This window comes from Oncorhynchus masou, chromosome 6, assembly GCF_036934945.1.
Source record: "Oncorhynchus masou masou isolate Uvic2021 chromosome 6, UVic_Omas_1.1, whole genome shotgun sequence".
NCBI lineage: Eukaryota > Metazoa > Chordata > Actinopteri > Salmoniformes > Salmonidae > Oncorhynchus > Oncorhynchus masou.
In genome coordinates, this window is record NC_088217.1 from 64,462,614 (window position 1) to 64,482,367 (window position 19,754).

Genomic DNA, 19,754 nt, shown 5'->3' on the forward strand with positions numbered 1-19,754 from the left:
TACTAATTGTAGTCCTAAAAGTACATGCCATCCCTTGAGAGCAATCTCGAACTCACATGGCTATGCATTTGTGTGCGTCACCTTGTCGCCTCTGCAGTCAACCTTTTTGTACAACCCCTCACGTTCCAAGGCCACGCCTCCAGCTGAGTCTGTTCCATTTTACACCTAGAAATAGGGGTCTGCATTTGTCGTATCTCTATAGCCACGCTGATTGACATTATTGTAGATTTTGTCTTTGAGGATGATAGCTATATACAGAACTCCTATCTATTTTGAGAATGCGATATCGCCGCTCATATTTTGGGGCATACAAAGAACATGTTTTGTTGTCAGGAAGAAAGGGTGAATTTCGTGTCAAAACATAACTACTGCAAAAATGATAGACCCGAAAAGATGCGTGCATAGTCTTCAGTGATGTCCACTCCAGCGAGAAGACGACTCATGAGGGATTTCAAAAGGTGATTTGTTGTGAAGGTGTCAAGGCATTGAGTTTGTTTACTGTTTAAAACAAACCAGCATAGTGATCTGGCTACAGCGCTGCGTACATATGTTGATACATTGTAATACTCCGTCCCTTGTCACTTTGTATTGATTTCTTTTTTCATGCATCTGACTGACTGCAACAAGATCCGCTTGAGTCAGTGTCGCTCCATCTGAGAACAACATCATGGTGTGGAATGCTGTCATATTTGGGTATGAAAATTTGCCTATATTTGCATGTCAAATCAAAGTATATTGGTCACGTACACAGTTTAGCAGGTGTTGCAGTGGTGCAGCAAAATGTTTGAATGTTAAATGACGAGACAGGCATTGATTGGAGTAACCAGTCTTGTTCAGTACATCACAACACATCCGGGTATCTCAAGCACCCCGGTAAAACACAAGAGTTGCAGTAATGAACATTTACCAACAGATGGCATCACTGTGCCATCTTACATCCATAACATCTTCCATTTAATAAAATAGGACAGGAGGTGTCAATTCACTAACAAAACAAACCTATTAACAATTTCCAACATGAACAGTTTAGTATTTTTATTTATTTATTCTCAGGTAACAACACATTTTGATATTCTCTTCACTTTTCTCTGTCGGTCAACAATCCCTGATGGGAAACCTACAGATTAAGTATTTTTGTTGGCTGGGACAGACGCCCGCAGCGTGAAAAGACAGGGGGCTTGTCTGCGAGGACTGCGGGTTCCTGCACAGGCGTGTCACCTGACTGTCTAAGGGGAGACTTGATGGGCGAGGGAGCGGCCGACCTGTGATCCCCTGGCTCTTCGCCCAGTGCCTCAGGCCCCATGTGACTTGCTGGGGTTCTGTCTTTTGTCATGCGACCCCTTTGGCCATCAGGGTTCGGAGTAGGTGCTGGCTCAGCAATCCGAAGGTCAACCCTGTTACGACGGTACAGTGATCCATTCACTTCGACCAAGTAGGAGCGTGGTGCCACTTTCTGTACACAGGATCCGAGTCTCCAGAGGCCTGTCCGGTCCCCTGGTAGTGGCTTCATTCGCACCGTTTCACCCACCCTGAGCTCAGGTAAGTCTTTTGCTGATTTGTCGTATTTGAACTTGGAGACCTGTCTTCTGTGACGTAGCTTCACCAGCACGTCTGTCACCACACATGGCTCCAGGAGAGTGCTGGCTACTGGCAGAGCTGCTTTTAGCGCCGTGCCATGAGGCGCTGTGCCGGGCTGCTATCCATGCCTTCTGTCGGGTATTGCGCCACTGCAGGATTGCTTTCCAGGCATCTTTGCCCTCTCACAGAGCCTTTTTGCAGAGGTTCTTTGTGATTTTTACTGCGGACTCCGCCTTCCCATTTAGCTTTTGGGTGTCGTGGTGATGAAGTGACGTGCTCAAATTCCCATCCTGCAGCAAATTTTCGGAACTGGCCTTAGCTAGAGTGAGTTAACTAGCTCACTAGCTAGCTAACTCACTCTAGCTAAGGCCAATTCCGGGCTAAATATTACACAAATAAGCATTTGTTTGGTAAACCAGAACAGGTGACTCTAATTTGCGGAACGCATGGTTAGTTATCCGACTCTGACACCATGTTTGAATGTTAAATGACGAGACAGAGGCATTGATGCGAGTAACCAGTCTTGTTCAGTACATCACAGCACATCCGGGTATCTCAAGCACCCAGGTAAAACACAAGAGTTGCAGTAATGAACATTTACCAACAGATGGCATCACTGTGCCATCTTACACCCATCACACAAAATGCTTACATTACTAGCTCCTAACAATGCCACAATGCCGTCAAACAATTTAAAATGTAGCCTAAAAAAAGGCAAGGGCTGCAGTCCAAACACTTAAGACACCCTCGTCCACTTGCCCTCGAGGAATCCCCGTCGCCATCTTGGAGGGTGGTCCAAATGATTAGCCAAGCAGGCGAAGTTTGCAATTTAAGCCCTTCAGCCCTCCTTTTTAGTCGGCTTTGCGAGTGTACAATTATGTTCACTTCGGGGCCTGAAACGGCCCATAATTCAATTTGCGAAGGTTGTACATCGAAGAAAAGTCAGGAGAAACTCCAACGTTAATATGGAGAAGTCAACATACAAGTGTAAAGTGAAAACGAATGGAAATAAATTTGAAATGGTGATACTAATGCAAATGGCGGAACAAACATGTCTTGTAAAAGTAATGTTTTTGTTTGGTTAGCTTTTGGAAAATGTAGAAATAAAACATTTTCCTTCATCAGAAGTTCCAGCTATGCAGACTAATGTTAGTTAGCGAATTCATTTGCTAGCTATCATACAGTAGGCATATGTAAACAAAAAAATATATATTTTTTTTTAATTATAATTGACTGTAGCACTGGCTGAAAACACAATCATCGCGGGGTGAACGAGTGATGGATTTCCGGCCAAGGGTGGTCCATTTAAAAATCATTCCTTCCTCCCTTGCGCTGTAAGTGTATACTCATCAGACATCATGATACGTCGTCAGAAGAGTCGACTTAATTTGAGGGCTGAGGGGATAGGGTGGGTATTTTAAGTGTTTGGACTGCAACTATAGTCACTCCTGGCCTGAAACTCCCCATAATTCAATTTCCGACAATTTTCATCCGCTAAGAAAAGTCATCAAACTTAAAAACAACATCAATGGAGAAGTCAACATGCGTAAATGTAAGTGAAAACGAATGCAAATAAGTTTGAAATTTTGCTTTACTACGTAAAAAGTAAATATGTTTTTGTTTGGTTACCTTTTGGAAATTGTAGATGTAAAACATCCTTCTTCAGAAGTTCCAGCACGGCAGTCTAACGTTAGTTGGCAAATTAATTTGGCGTATATTAATAATTATATATTTATTATACTTAGATATACACTCATAATTGACTGTAGCGCATATAAAGCACCCACAAGTTACTGGTGTCAGAAAACACAATCATCGGGCCGTACAAACCAGTGACGAATTTCCGGCCAAGGGTGGTCCATTTAAAATGAATTCCTTCCTCCGTTGCCTTGCAAGTGTATACTCGTCAAATGTCATGAAACGTCATCAGAAGTGTCCACTTAATTTGAGGGCTGAGGGGATAGGGTTTGTCTTTTAAGTGTCTGTACCGCACAAGGAAATAAAGAACGGTGGAACGAATCCAATTAACAGAAATATCACTGTAGCAGTATCAAAATCTATACAATCTCTACATATGTACACTGGGGGAATTTACACAAGATAAACTAAGAATGATATGTACAGCAGTAGATGTATTATAGTAAGCGTCAATAATTAGGTATATAAATGAATATGCGGTGTGTATAAACAATGTAACTAAAATACAATATACATTAGTAGAAATATTAGAATACACTATGTTGGGGATACAGTATTTTAAATACACAGTGTGAAACGGGAAGTGACCGGTGCTTCAATGCCTCTATAACATGGGACAGCAGCGTTGTCTGTGTGTGAGTGTGCATCACCAGGTAGACGGCTATTGATGGCGGTTTATCAGACTGGCCTGGTAATAGAAGCTGTTTTTACGGTCTTGGCTTTGATGCAGCTGTACGTCTCAATCTGTCTGATGGTATTAAGAGTAAACTCGGGCAACTGTGGTCCTTAAAGTGACAAAGGAGCAGTGTCGATTTTATCATGTAAATCTTGGTGGGGCAAACAAACAAAAACAGTGGGATGCATGACGGCAAAGCCACAACACTAAACAATACATTAATTGTACTATAACTGTGACAAACAGTGCCCACAAACTATTAGGGCCCATTAGAGTCCCAGCAGCAGTCCCAACACCTTACCACCACCACACCTGGCTTTCAGCGGAGCCTTGTCTGGCAGCGAAACAGTTAATTCAGCTTCATTTACTGCCTTTTAAAAAACATAGGAAATGCGTGATTTTGATTAAGACATTAATGAGCGAGCGACGATGGACGTAGTAAATATAACTATTTGTTCAACACGTTTGAAATGTACAGCAACAGAATTCAGAACTTGGGCTGTTCTTACAGTACAACAAGTCAGAACCGTTGGATAAATAAAGGGGGCAGATAAACAGACAATGAAAGCTATTACAATATCCGATGATTGTGAAGACCAGGTCATCTGATGCAGCACCCCATCACTCATCTTCTTGGTAAAATAGCCCTTACACAGCCTGGAGGTGTGTTGGGTCATTGTCCTGTTGAAAAGCAAATGATAGTGGGACCAAGCACAATCCACATGGATGACGTATTGCTAGAGAATGCTTTGGTAGCCATGCTGGTTTAGTATACCTTGAATTCTAAATAAATCACAGACAGTGTCACCAGCAAAGCACCCCCACACCATAACACCTCCATGTTTTACGCTGGGAAATGCACATGCAGAGATAACCCATACCGCGTCTCACAAAGACATAGCGGTTGGAACCAAAAATCTCAAATTTGGACTCCAGACCGAAGGACAAATTTCCAACGGTCTAATGTCCATTTCTTGGCCCAAGCAAGTCTGTTCTTCTTATTGGTATACTTTAGTGGTTTCTTTGCAGCAATTTGACCATAAAGGCCTGATTCACACAGTCTCCTCTGAACAGTTGATGTTGAGATGTGTCTGTTATTTGCACTCTGAAGCATTTATTTGGACTGCAATTTCTGAGCCTGGTAAATCTATTGAACGTATCCTCTGCAGCAGAGGTAACTCTGGGTCTTCCATTCCTGTGGCGGTCCTCCTGAGAGCCAGTTTCATCATAGGGCTTGATGGCTTTTGTGACTGCACATGAAGAAACTTTAAAGTTATTGAAATGTTCCATATTGACTGACCTTCATGTCTTAAAGTAATTATGGACTGTCGTTTCTCTTTGCTTATTTGCCCTGTCCTTGCCATAATATGTACGTGGTCTTTTACCAAATAGGGCTATCTTCTGTATACCCCCACCCACCTTGTCACAACACAACTGATTGGCTCAAACGCATTAAGAAGGAAAGAAATTCCACAAAATAACTTTTAAGAAGGCACACCTGTTTAGATTTTTTTTCAAATGCTAACAAGCATCGGTCAATACTGAAGACACTTTTTCAAAACTCTTCACACAGTCTGCATTACCAACATGCATCAAACCACCAAAACGCTTCATACATATCTTAAAATAAGCTCATTCGACCACAACACTGGCAACAATTCTCACTCAGAAAGCATACATTGTCACCCATAACACACTGACCTAAAAACACTAACAACAGGGACCATTACATAAATGATTCACTTTTTTCTTTGAAGTTTGAATGATTTTTCACATAAGTATTTCATGATAGAATAAGAATAACACCTTTTCACTTTCATGACTGTACTAAAATATGTGACAAGAATGAATCAGAAATGCAGCTATTTGCTTCAATAGCCTTTATTTTTTTCTATATCTTTACATATAGTAATTTTCTTCTACCCCCAAGCCAATAGACTGCTGAACAATTCATAAAAATAGCCACCTCCCTGTACAAAATAGCCCCTCCCTGTACACTGCTGCTACTCTGTGTTTGTTTGTTACCTACACTGACTCGGTACCAGTGCTCCTTGTATATAGCCTTGTTATTGTTACTTTTGATTATTTATTTTAGCCTACTTGGTAAAACTTTTTATTTTTCTTGATGTGCACTGTTGGTTAAGGGATAGTAAGTCAGCATTTCACAGTAAAGGCTACACTTGTTGTATTTGGCGCATGTGGCAAATAAAGTTTGATTTGAGCTCTGCTACGCTGTATCGGCACAATGAACAGCGTGCTACAGAAAGGCCGTTTTGGTTATGGATAAAAGCCTCAAGATAGTTTTTGTGAATGCAGCCACGCACACAGCTGTCTTACCAAAATAATGCAAACTAAATGCTGAAAGTGATAGCCTAATTATTCATGCCTGCAACAACAAAAAACAGAATAGCAGTTTGGCTTAGAATACAGACACAACTACGAACAGAACAAAACAATGGTACAAAGTAGTAGGTCTATTAAACAAAATATCAGTTCAATAAAGTTAGTTCACAGTAAACTAAAGGTGAATGGAGATCCAAATAACCAAAATGCAGCCTACTACGGTGAGATCCATTCATGCACAGCTGTCTTCCCAAATAAATACACCTATACAGGCCAGCTTCAAACATGGAAAATCATGCCCCGAACTCATGAGTTCAACATAAACACTTTTCCAATATGTAAAGTAACATCTACAGCAACATCCTGATATGTGGTTCCTCCTTTAAAAGTTGTCATACTGCGGGTACACTTTGCGTGCTGCTCCGGCATTCAGTGGCATGTCATTCAATTCTCAGCCATTCTTTCTGTTACTGCACGTTATTGCTAGTTTGACCACCAGAGGGCATATTTGAGAAACATTTGATAGTATTCCGTATTGGCATTACCAGAGAATTTCAAACCTTTCTTGCAGTGGTGGGCCGTCAGGGCCAGCAAGGCCTTCTCTGCTGGCCTAAACATCATCAGAATATAATTTGTTTTTAAATATATTTTCCCACAAATATGTATTAAATTATTCCCCAGAGTAAGAGTTACACTCTTCATTTCATAGCGTTCCTCTTGGTTGCACTGCTTCCAGCCCCAGGTTGAGATTTGGAGGTCTGGTCTTTATGTTAGATATTTTATCCAATCATATTCAGCCATCATGTGTTGCCAGGGGTCTAAAATCTGCCCTCAGGCCTTCAGAATCAACAGTGCGGGCGCTTGTAGCTTAAAGTGAATGGAAATTAAAATGTAGTATCAACCAATCAGCTTTAGAGTTGGCTATTGTACGCCTGCTGGCTGGCTCCAGTGTTACACAGGAGCCAGCTAGCAGGCGTAGTGCCTGCCCGTCTTTTGATTGGATTACCAATATTGAGAGGCAGGTCCTATATGGGCAGGTCTCAGAACTAGGAAACTGAAATTGATAAACAAATTAATTTGCGTACTACTAAGCTGTTTTTTCAAACCACAATGGCGGAAGGAGAAGATATCAATTTTGTCGAGGATATAATTATAACGCCATTCTCAAGACAAACTTTTCAAGAAAAGTTAGACATTGTCAGGAGAGGAAGACGCCGACGCTACAAAGCCGACACTAGAAAGACAGGCTCCGAGAAGCACTGCAAACTATACTGCTGGGAATGCCTATTATTTGCAAGTGATCGATTTGGTGTTTGGAGCCACACTGGCTTTGCAAACCTGAGTTGTCTAACCAAGGCAGCAACAAGACACCAAAGTACGGCTGGGCACTAACAAACAATGGTGCTTTTGAAAACTTTCGGGGACACCCGAGTGGATCTACAGCTTAACGAACAAGCGCGCAGGGCAACGAAGCTGCACAATGAAAAGGTATTGTACTATTGTACTCTTCCCCTGCAATTCTCTGAATAAAAATGTAAATTTCAAGGTGACGCAACACCTGGTTATACTGCGTTTCTGTCTAAATGTATAGTGTCTAGAGCCATGGCATCATAATGATGGTAATAAGAGGTGGATTAATTCGGGTGGGACTGTGTAGGACTTCACTGAAGGCCCAGGCCCCAGAACCACGGCACGCTACTGTTTTCTTGTAATAGCATAGTATATGGGATTGATTTTAAGAAATTTGGCCAAGTTAATTTGATTCATATTATGGTGTTTCCATTCAGAGAAAGAAGAAAAACAAAACACTAAGGGTTTCTGTTAGGATGGAATGGAAATACGGCGCTGTCGGGAGTAGGCAACAGGATTGGAGGATTCTAAATTGTTTTCCTTCATTAGACAACTTTGTTGTAAACTTCCGGCGCCGACAGAGATGGCCGCCTCGCTTCGCGTTCCGAGGAAACTATGCAGTTTTTTTTTTTACGTGTTATTTCTTACATTAGTACCCCAGGTCATCTTAGGTTTCATTACATACAGTCAAGAAGAACTACTGAATATAAGAGCAGCGTCAACTCACCATCAGTACGACCAAGAATATGACTTTCACGAAGCGGATCCTGTGTTCTGCCTTTCACCCAGGACAACGGAATGGATCCTAGCCGGCGACCCCAAACAACGACTTCGTAAAAGAGGGAAATGAGGCGGTCTTCTGGTCAGACTCCGGAGACGGGCACATCGTGCACCACTCCCTAGCATTCTTCTTGCCAATGTCCAGTCTCTTGACAACAAGGTTGATGAAATCCGAGCAAGGGTAGCATTCCAGAGGGACATCAGAGACTGTAACGTTCTTTGCTTCACGGAAACATGGCTCGCTGGAGAGATGCTGTCGGAGTCGGTGCAGCCAGCTGGTTTCTCCACGCATCGCGCCGACAGAAACAAACATCTTTCTGGCAAGAAGAGGGGGCGGGGGCGTATGCCTTATGGCTAACGAGACGTGGTGTGATCACAGAAACATACAGGAACTCAAATCCTTCTGTTCACCTGATTTAGAATTCCTCACAATCAAATGTCGACCGCATTATCCACCAAGAGAATTCTCTTAGATTCTCTTAAACTGGAATCCATACATCCTGAGGCTAGATTCATTGTAGCTGGGGATTTTAACAAGGCTAATCTGAAAGCAAGACTCCCTAAATTGTATCAGCATATTGATTGCGCAACCAGGGCTGGCAAAACCTTGGAGCATTGTTATTCTAACTTCCGCGACGCATATAAGGCCCTGCCCCGCCCTCCTTTCGGAAAAGCTGACCACGACTCCATCTTGTAGATCCCTGCCTACAGACAGAAACTAAAACCAGAAGCTCCCACGCTGAGATCTGTCCAACGCTGGTCCGACCAATCTGATTCCACACTCCAAGACTGCTTCCATCACATGGACTGGGATATGTTTCGTATTGCGTCAGACAACAACATTGACGAATACGCTGATTCGGTGTGCGAGTTCATTAGAACGTGCGTTGAAGATGTCGTTCCCATAGCAACGATTAAAACATTCCCAAACCAGAAACCGTGGATTGATGGCAGCATTCGCGTGAAACTGAAAGCGTGAACCACTGCTTTTAATCAGGGCAAGGTGACTGGAAACATGACCGAATACAAACAGTGCAGCTATTCCCTCCGCAAGGCAATCAAACAAGCTAAGCGGCAGTATAGAGACAAAGTAGAATCTCAATTCAACGGCTCAGACACGAGGTATGTGGCAGGGTCTACAGTCAATCATGGATTACAAAAAGAAAACCAGCCCAGTCACGGACCAGGATGTCTTGCTCCCAGGCAGACTAAATAACTTTTTTGCCAGCTTTGAGGACAATACAGTGCCACTGACACGGCCTGCAACGAAAACATGCGGACTCTCCTTCACAGCAGCCGAGGTGAGTAAAACATTTAAACGTGTTAACCCTCGCAAGGCTGCAGGCCCAGACGGCATCCTCAGCCGCGCCCTCAGAGCATGCGCAGACTAGCTGGCTGGTGTGTTTACGGACATATTCAATCAATCCCTATCTCAGTCTGCTGTTCCCACATGCTTCAAGAGGGCCACCGTTGTTCCTGTTCCCAAGAAAGCTACGCTAACTGAGCTAAACGACTACCGCCCCGTAGCACTCACTTCCGTCATCATGAAGTGCTTTGAGAGACTAGTCAAGGACCATATCACCTCCACCCTACCTGACACCCTAGACCCACTCCAATTTGCTTACCGCCCAAATAGGTCCACAGACGATGCAATCTCAACTACACTGCACACTGCCCTAACCCATCTGGACAAGAGGAATACCTATGTGAGAATGCTGTTCATCGACTACAGCTCGGCATTTAACACCATAGTACCCTCCAAGCTCGTCACCAAGCTCGAGACCCTGGGTCTCGACCCCGCCCTGGTCAACTGGGTACTGGACTTCCTGACGGGCCGCCCCCAGGTGGTAAGGGTAGGCAACAACATCTCCACCCCGCTGATCCTCAACACTGGGGCCCCACAAGGGTGCGTTCTGAGCCCTCTCCTGTACTCCCTGTTCACCCATGACTGCGTGGCCACGCACGCCTCCAACTCAATCATCAGGTTTGCGGACGACACAACAGTGGTAGGCTTGATTACCAACAACGACGAGATGGCCTACAGGGAGGAGGTGAGGGCCCTCGGAGTGTGGTGTCAGGAAAATAACCTCACACTCAACGTCAACAAAACTAAGGAGATGATTGTGGACTTCAGGAAACAGCAGAGGGAACACCCCCCTATCCACATCGATGGAACAGTAGTGGAGAGGGTAGTAAGTTTTAAGTTCCTCGGCATACACATCACAGACAAACTGAATTGGTCCACCCACACAGACAGCATCGTGAAGAAGGTGCAGCAGCGCCTCTTCAACCTCAGGAGGCTGAAGAAATTCGGCTTGTCACCAAAAGCACTCACAAACTTCTACAGATGCACAATCGAGAGCATCCTGGCGGGCTGTATCACCGCCTGGTACGGCAACTGCTCCGCCCACAACCGTAAGGCTCTCCAGAGGGTAGTGAGGTCTGCACAACGCATCACCGGGGGCAAACTACCTGCCCTCCAGGACACCTAGACCACCCGATGTTACAGGAAGGCCATAAAGATCATCAAGGACAAAACAACCACCCGAGCCACTGCCTGTTCACCCCGCTACCATCCAGAAGGCGAGGTCAGTACAGGTGCATCAAAGCTGGGACCGAGAGACTGAAAAACAGCTTCTATCTCAAGGCCATCAGACTGTTAAACAGCAACCACTAACATTGAGTGGCTGCTGCCAACACGCTGACTCAACTCCAGCCACTTTAATAATGGGAATTGATGGGAAATTATGTAAAATATATCACTAGCCACTTTAAACAATGCTACCTAATATAATGTTTACATACCCTACATTATTTATCTCATATGTATACGTATATACTGTACTCTATATCATCTACTGCATCTTTATGTAATACATGTATCACTAGCCACTTAACTATGCCACTTTGTTTACATACTCATCTCATATGTATATACTGTACTCGATACCATCTACTGTATCTTGCCTATGCTGCTCTGTACTATCACTCATTCATATATCTTTATGTACATATTCTTTATCCCCTTACACTTGTGTGTATAAGACAGTAGTTTTGGAATTGTTAGTTAGATTACTTGTTGGTTATTACTGCATTGTCGGAACTAGAAGCACAAGCATTTCGCTACACTCGCATTAACATCTGCTAACCATGTGTATGTGACAAATAAAATTTGATTTGATTTTGTTCCAATATTTCTGTGAATCAGTGATATTTATTCCCATAGTAATTCGTTATGGATCTTTAACTAAATCAACATCTGCATTTTGAAAGAGTATTTTTTTTAATTTTTATTTTAACGAAATGTGTTTGTTTGTTTATGAGGATACTGTGCAGTCCACAATACATACTGTGGTAAACATGGGAAAGTGCCTAATTCCTTACATATGGGAGAGCAGGCCATGTCTGTAATACAGAATGCAGGGCATGCGGGAGGCCAGTGTTACTTCATAGTTTTGATGTCTTCACTATTATTCTACAATGTAAAAAATAAATAAAAATCCTATAGCGCTGTACAACGTGACGCTCATAAATTCAGAGCATTGTCAGTTTGTAAATTCAGACCGTTTTGCTCTCGGAGCGCACACTGGACGTTCGGACCGAGGTGTAGGGTTGATTTGAGCGTTCTGGCCTTACAACGGCCATAACGCTGGATAGCTACTTCCAGACACAAATGAGACCACTCTGACCAGTTTACTCGCCCTAGCAGAGCTGGTAAGGCAGTGTTTGTGTTAACCAGAGGGTTGGTGACTGTAAATGTGCTGCTGGAAACAATTTAATTACGCGTTTTTTCCAACATTTACTGACACCGGCCATATTCAACGGGTGTTGAGCGCTCGTAAAGTAATTATTCTGCACTCTGGTACACTGACTCTGCTCCGAAATCCGTGTAGATAATAGGCTGGACACATGACATTTTTTACGTTATTTTCTGATTTTAAAAAACGAGTTAATTGCATCCGCCATGGAGCCCAGTTTCATAATATGACCATATTTCCCAGCTGCTTGCTGTCGTTTTGAAGTAATCGCGAAAAAAACAGGCTTTAGTGCATTTTTCAACCTGTCGGCTCCTATTAGTTCTCTTGAGCACCGTGGCACCAACTCGTCTTCCGAACGTCCTATTCCCAGTTTATTATTTAACGTCACAATGCCTGCTTCGCTATTGTTACCAATGAGACCTGCTCACATTGTTTTATAGTTAAAATGTAAACAACATAAATAATATTGGAACTCTGCAGTCATCCCATTGTTTCCTATGGGGGAAATATAGGCATGTCTGTCTATTTCACAAAATATCTCGTAATGTGTATATTTAGATTTTTTTTCAAGTCGGACGCCATTTTAATCATGAGGATCTCCTCTTTCTAATTATGTAAGCCTGGGCAGCTAGCTCGGTCGTCATCATGCTAGCCCCAAAATAATTTTTGCCCTTGGAATGCTGAGCTCCCCCCATTGTTTTTTTTTCAGAAGTTTTTTATTTTTTTCCCTACTTTGTCATTACGGAGTCATAAGCACAGTTGACACAATCTAGGTGCGGATGATACTTTCTACACAAGTAGGTTTTTTTCGCAGTTTTGACTCGTATAGATAGCCAGAGCGAATTTACAAAAACACTCAAATGTCATTTGAGAAAGCACAACGACTATACCATTTAGCTAAGCTAAGAATGACGATTATAATCAAGTCAGGAAACGTTGGGCAGTTAGTTAGCCGAAAGTTAATATACTGGCAAGTTTGATGTATAACTACTAATGTTAGGTAGCTTGCTGACTGTGACGACCCTCCCACTCTGACAAATTCTTTCTCTTTGCTCTTGTTTTCCTTAACAGGATGTCGGTGGGCGGAGCCGGGAGGGTCGTCAGTGAAATGGGACAAACCTGGGCTCGGGTGTGTCCCAGGATAAATGCACCTCTTCCCCATTCATTGAGGAGACCCTCTCCATGCAGACACAGACCGATTTTGGTTGTGGCTATTTGGTTTGTTTGCATTGGCACCATTCAACACCCCTCATTATCACATGTATACACGCAACCACTCACTTACACTACTGACTAAACACACACCATTGTTAATTGTATTTACTTTACTTCAGTTAATAAATATGTTTTGTTATTCTTTATCTCCACGCTGTCTCCCTTTTTGTAATGGGCTTTGAGCCGGTTCGTGACACTGACATACCAGTACATACTGCTGTAATGATATGCTATGTGGTTCATAAGGGCAGCGTAGCTAACATTGTCAGCCAACATAACGTGTAAGGTAACTTATTTTAAAAGTCAGGGGGGGGGTTCACACTTAGCTCGGCTATTAGACTATTCTTTAGTAAAGGTTTTATAGTCTGTTGTTCAGCTAAGAGCCCCCTCCCCAACTTGCAACAAATTGTTGTTCCCTTCTCATTCCTTTCCCTCTTCCATGCATCATCATTCTGCTCCTGAGTGTCTCGCTTGTGGGCGTGCTGGCAGGATATGGCAGCATCTTCGGTTGTGTGTCAAGAATTCTGCATAAAGTAGCACGTTAGTTTGAAAGTGTGGTTATTCACAGGCAAATTGTTATATGCTATGGAGGTACATTTTGTGTCTTTTTGTCGAGAGCAAAACCTTTTTTATTTTCAATCAAAAATAATTGTTCTGAAAGCAACTTTTTTCCGACACAAAGGAAGTCAAAGCGCACACCTATGAAGATGTCATCTCAGGTAAGCAGCACTGACGTATCCCAAAAAGGACATCTGCTGCTTTAAATTGAATGGTCATATCTCAGTTATTGTTTTCATATCTATACAAAATAAGCTGTTTTCTTTACTTTCAGAGAGCAAACTGATCAAGGGGTCGAAAATGTTGATATTGCCAGATGTTCACTGTCCGAGGAACAGGCCGTGGAAGCTGTATTGCTGGCAAAAGTGGCCATAATTAATTAAACTGTTCTGTGTTCTTTTCTCCATCTCTATCTGTCTTGTTGTACATGGAACCTGTCTCACATGCATTAATTTAAAAAAAAAACTTAAGATGTCAGCTGCTAATTTTCAGATTTACACCACATAAACACAGCCATTTTCACTGGACTATCTGTTGCTCTGTTGCTGCCAAGTCATGATTTCCATGGTGGTGAGACACATAGCCCTCTATATTTAAATGTTTCAGGTACACTCCGATAGGAGTCTGCGTCCTCATGTGTCTGTTTTTCAGCATAAAGTACTCTGTAGCCACTAATGTGGACACCAGGTGAGACCACACACACACACACACACACACACAATAAGTCTCTCTTCTTCACTTCATCCCTCTCCCCCTTCTCCCGAAATCCTCTAGGTTATATCAGCTGTTTTGGTGAACCCCTCCCGCATCTGAACTGGCTGACACTGAGGGCACAGCATGATCATATGTGAGATGTCACTTGGTCGGGTCAACAGGAACTATTATTAAAGAGATGTTTTACATTGAAATACAGACAGAGATGTAGTAGTCCCAGAGTTAATGATCCAAGGTCAGTTTTGCATTTCACCTCCTGATTATGATGACTGACTGTGTTAGAATAAAAAAAACAAAGCTTAATCATGCTCTCTCTATATACATATGTCACTCGTCTGCAGGTATGTTTGGATGTGAGAGAGGAAAGCCAGCCCTGTCATCGCCACCTCACCCGCTCTTATGATAACCATCGGGCCAACAGGGGGCCCAAGGCTGGTTAGGAGACACCGCAATTGTGATGAACTGAGAGAATATTAGGGTAGCACTGTAATTCATGAATCATATGCTGTCTGCCACTGTTCTTACCTCCTTTCCCTTTCTGTCTTCTACACCTCTCTCCCAACCTCAGAGCAGGAGTGGTAAACACTGTTGAAGTGTATAATTGTAATACATACACATGCAGACTTGCAGATATGCAAGCAGACAGTATTTAAACCACATACAATATGCCCTCAAGTTTAACTGAAGTATTATCAGAAACCTATTTCAACGTTTTCTCAGCTTCTCATTTAGTTGAATCCGGTCAAACTGAAGACCTTTGGACATTCCGCACAGGAACAATCTTCCAGCTGTTTTGGAGTTGCATTTCTTCGGTCCGTAAACGAAATACAACTTCATCAGTGTTAACTAGAATACTAATGCATTAATTCTTTTGATGTAAGACATTATTCTGGGGAGCACTACTTTATTTAGTCTTCTGGAGCAACAAGTTATGACAGAAGAGAACCTGCATGTGTCTAACTACAGTTGACAAATAAATGGCCTACCAAATGTCAGAAATTATAAGCAGAAATGTATCTAAATTAGGGATAAAAGTAGCCTAAGCCAGTAGAGTACAAGGTCCAGTTCAGAGCATCGGTGAAATAAATTATTATGGGGGATAGAACTGCTCGGCTAGCCTACATTCTGAAGTGATTTGTTTGACAATTAGATGAAAACATCAACAACCATGATTTCCGAAACTAAGTCTACTCAGACCGTGAAAAACAACTGTAAACGGGATAAGATGTTTACATGCCACAGTATCCTGTCTAAAAATCAGCATATCCCAGGCATTTTATCCGTGTTTCTCATAACCGGGATTCAAGGTTTTTCGGGTTATTGTGAGCGGGATATGATGTTTATATGTGTCAAAACAGAATACTTGAGTATCCCGAATAACAATGGGATATTGGAGTGCATGTAAACGTGGTCAGTGATATGCATGGGCATATTTTGGGGAGGATGAGATGCAGCTCTTCCTCAGAGTAGAATCAACTGGACTTGTACTGTTACTGTCGTGACCCCATACACTTGATTGCAATCCACAATCCGCCACACCATATGCATGAATGCCTCCAGCAGTGTATGTCTGTCTCAAACATGTAAATAGCGAGAACACATCTGTCTTTATGTACAGTATCAGCACAGATTTTAAAATGGCATTTTTTTTTGCACTTGTAATAAAAAGGGCAACCTTCATAAAATATATATATATCATTTTTAAACAAGCATTTTGTTTTCTTTGTCTTCAACGAGAAATACCAGGATGTAATGCAGAGATGGAGAAATTAAGCGACGTTGCCGTGATATTTTAACAACCATCTAATTTTGCCATTGATCTTAAATGTTCTATGGAATATTAATTGTGTAGCTCCGCTGTGTAACCAACAGTAGATCGGGTGAAACGAGCAATGTTAACTTTGCTGCACATTATGCACATGACAAAAGGCTACATACAACCACATGACATGCTAATAATATCAGAAATAGCTCATTATAAAACACAGCAAAACAATTGGGACCTTATTTGGGGATGAACATCTGTTGAAACAACACAGGAAACCATTTCAGGTTGTTTATTAGTAAAGGAGTCATTCACGTTTTCTGGTACATCTTTTACTTATGACTCAACACTATACACGCCAGCTATGACAGCAACTGAAATGACTGTAACACTTAACAAAGAGCTGCAGTTTAGTTTTGGAATGGGTAGCAAGGAATAAGTTAGTACTAAATATTACTAAAACTTGTATTTGGGACAAATCATTCACTAAACCCTAAACCTCAACTACATCTCGTAATGAATCATGTGGAAATTGAGCAAGTTGAGGTGACTAAACTGCTTGGAATAACCCTGGTTGGTAAACTGTCATGGTCAAAACATATAGATATAACAGTAGCTAAGATGGGGAGAAGTCTGTCCATAATAATGCACTTATCTGCCTTAACAACACTATCAACAAGGCAAATCCTACAGGCCCTGGTATTGTTGCACCTAGACTACTGTTCAGTAGTGTGGTCAGGTGATATATGTGGTGCTGTAGGGATGTTATGTGATGTACTGTTTTATCTTTAGCTCATTCATTACAAACAGTTCACTGTTGTATCTTTTGTTTTATATGTAATGTGGGTGGTTTGGTGTGTTTGGACCCCAGGAAGAGTAGCTGCTGCCTTGGGTTAGGTTGAAAAGCTGTGAGGTTGAGCATACCACTGCTACACGTTTAGATGACTGTTGGGAATATACTAGTAGACAGGCAGTGGTTTTGGTTGGACATTTGGAAGCTTGCTGATGAGAGTGGTTTGAAGGAGTTGGAGGTTGGCCCTTCTGTGGTGATAGGGGATGATCCTCCATGGTTACTCCCAGATCCTGTTGTTGATCTAACCTTGGTAGAGAAAAGGGACGTTTGGTCACAAGTCAGTGATAGAGGGAAACTGGTTAACAGTTACATTGTCAAAAGTTTTTCACAGATGGATCCAAGTACTCAGAATGTGGGCACACAGTAGCAGGCGTTTATGTTCCTGAATTTGATGTGCAGATATGTAGAAGACTAATAGATGAACTGTCAGTATACTCAGTTGAACTATTGGCGATAATAGTTGCCTTCCGGTGGGTGGAGGAAGTGCAACCTGTTAGAATTATAGTATGCTCAGATTTGTTGTATGTATCGAATAGTTTATCATCTGATAAATCGAATAGGAGTGACCTACTATTGGAGGTATTCATGTTATTATGGAGAATTGAGAGAATTGGTGTAGTAGTGAGATTCTGCTGGGACCCAGCACATTTGGGTGTGGAAGGAATGAAATTGTAGACCAGTTAGCCAAAAGAGCTTTAAAACGAGATATAATTGATAATAATGTTCCACTGGGTATAGATGAGGCCAAACATAAGATGTGTGGCAGAAGAGATGGGACTCTGAGAATAAGTATTTACAGTGCATTCGGAAACTATTCAGATCCCTTCCCTTTTTCCACATTTTTTTTTACGTTATTGCCATACTATAAAATGTATTAAATAAAAAAATGTCCTTATCAATTGACACAATACCCCATAATGACAAAGCGAAAACAGGTTTTTAGAAATGTTTGCTAATTTGTTCAAAATAAAAACCAGATACCTTACACCCTCTAGTGGTGTGGGGGCTGTGCTTTGGCAAAGTGGGTGGGTTAAATCCTGCCTGTTTGGCCCTGTCCGGGGGTATCATCAGATGGGGCCACAGTGTCTCCTGACCCCTCCTGTCTCAGGCTCCAGTATTTATGCTGCAGTAGTTTATGTGTCGGGGGGCTAGGGTCAGTCTGTTATACCTGGAGTATTTCTACTGTCTTATCTGGTGTCCTGTGTGAATTTAAGTATGCTCTCTCTAATTCTGTCTTTCTTTCTTTCTCTCTCTCGGAGGAGCTGAGCCCTAGGACCATGCCTCAGGACTACCGGACGTGCTACCTGTCCCAGACCTGCTGTTTTCAACTATCTAGAGACAGCAGGAGTGGTAGAGATACTTTCAATGATCGGCTATGAAAAGCCAACTGACATTTACTCCTGAGGTGCTGACCTGTTGCACCCTCAACAACTACTGTGATTATTATTATTTGACCATGCTGGTCCTTTATGAACATTTGAACATCTTGGCCATGTTCTGTTATAATCTCCACCGGGCACAGCCAGAAGAGGACTGGCCACCCCTCATAGCCTGGTTTCTTCCTAGGTTTTGGCCTTTCTAGGGAGTTTTTCATATCCACCGTGCTTCTACACCTGCATTGCTTGCTGTTTGGGGTTTTACGCTGGATTTCTGTTCAGCGCTTTGAGATACCAGCTGATGTAAGAAGGGCTATATAAATACATTTGATTTGATTATTATTCAGACACTTTGCTTTGAGACTCGTAATTGAGCTCAGGTGCATACTGTTTCTATTGATCATCCTTGAGATGTTTCTTGATTTGTGTCCACCTATGGTAAATTCAATTGATTGGACATGGGCTCCTGAGTGGCACAGCGGTCTAAGTTACTGCATTTCAGTGCTAGAGGCATCACAACAGACACCCTGGTTTGAATCCAGGCTGTATATCACAACCGGCGGTGATTGGGAGTCTCATAGGGCGGCGCACAATTGGCCCAGTGTCGTCTGGGTTTGGACGGTGTGTAGGCCGTCATTTGACCTTAATTGACTTGCCTAGTTAAATAAAGGTTACATTTTTTTCTTTAAAAAAAATGGAAAGGCACACACCTACCTATATAAGGTCCCACTGTTGACAGTGCATGTCAGAGCAAAAACCAAGCCATAAGGTCAAAGGAATTGTCTGTAGAGCTCCGAGACAGGATTGTGTTGAGGCACAGATCTGGGGAAGTGTATAAAATAAATTCTGCAGCATTAAAGATACCCAAGAACACAGTAGCCTCCAGTATTCTTAAATGGAAGAAGTTTGGAACCACCAAGACTCTTGGTGACTCCTTGCAGTCCCCAGTCCACAGCAAGTGTGTTATATTTTTGTAAGTATGTTGAAGAGAGGGTTGGTATGAAGTGTAGGGTCATTCAGGTTGGACGGGTTGGGAAAGGATTTTGTGGATGGGGGAAGGGTCTATTAGAAGTTCGTAGTGCTCTTTTTT

The 19,754-nt window shown here is 42.4% G+C and overlaps 1 long non-coding RNA gene across 1 annotated transcript; it reads left to right on the forward strand.

Moving 5' to 3' along the window:
* The first annotated feature begins 1,381 nt into the window (after positions 1 to 1,381).
* On the forward strand, positions 1,382 to 13,544 carry LOC135541176 (uncharacterized). Its single transcript, XR_010455932.1, has 2 exons — positions 1,382 to 1,539; positions 13,255 to 13,544. It is a non-coding gene; the product is annotated as an uncharacterized LOC135541176 (long non-coding RNA).
* The last annotated feature ends 6,210 nt before the right edge of the window (positions 13,545 to 19,754 follow it).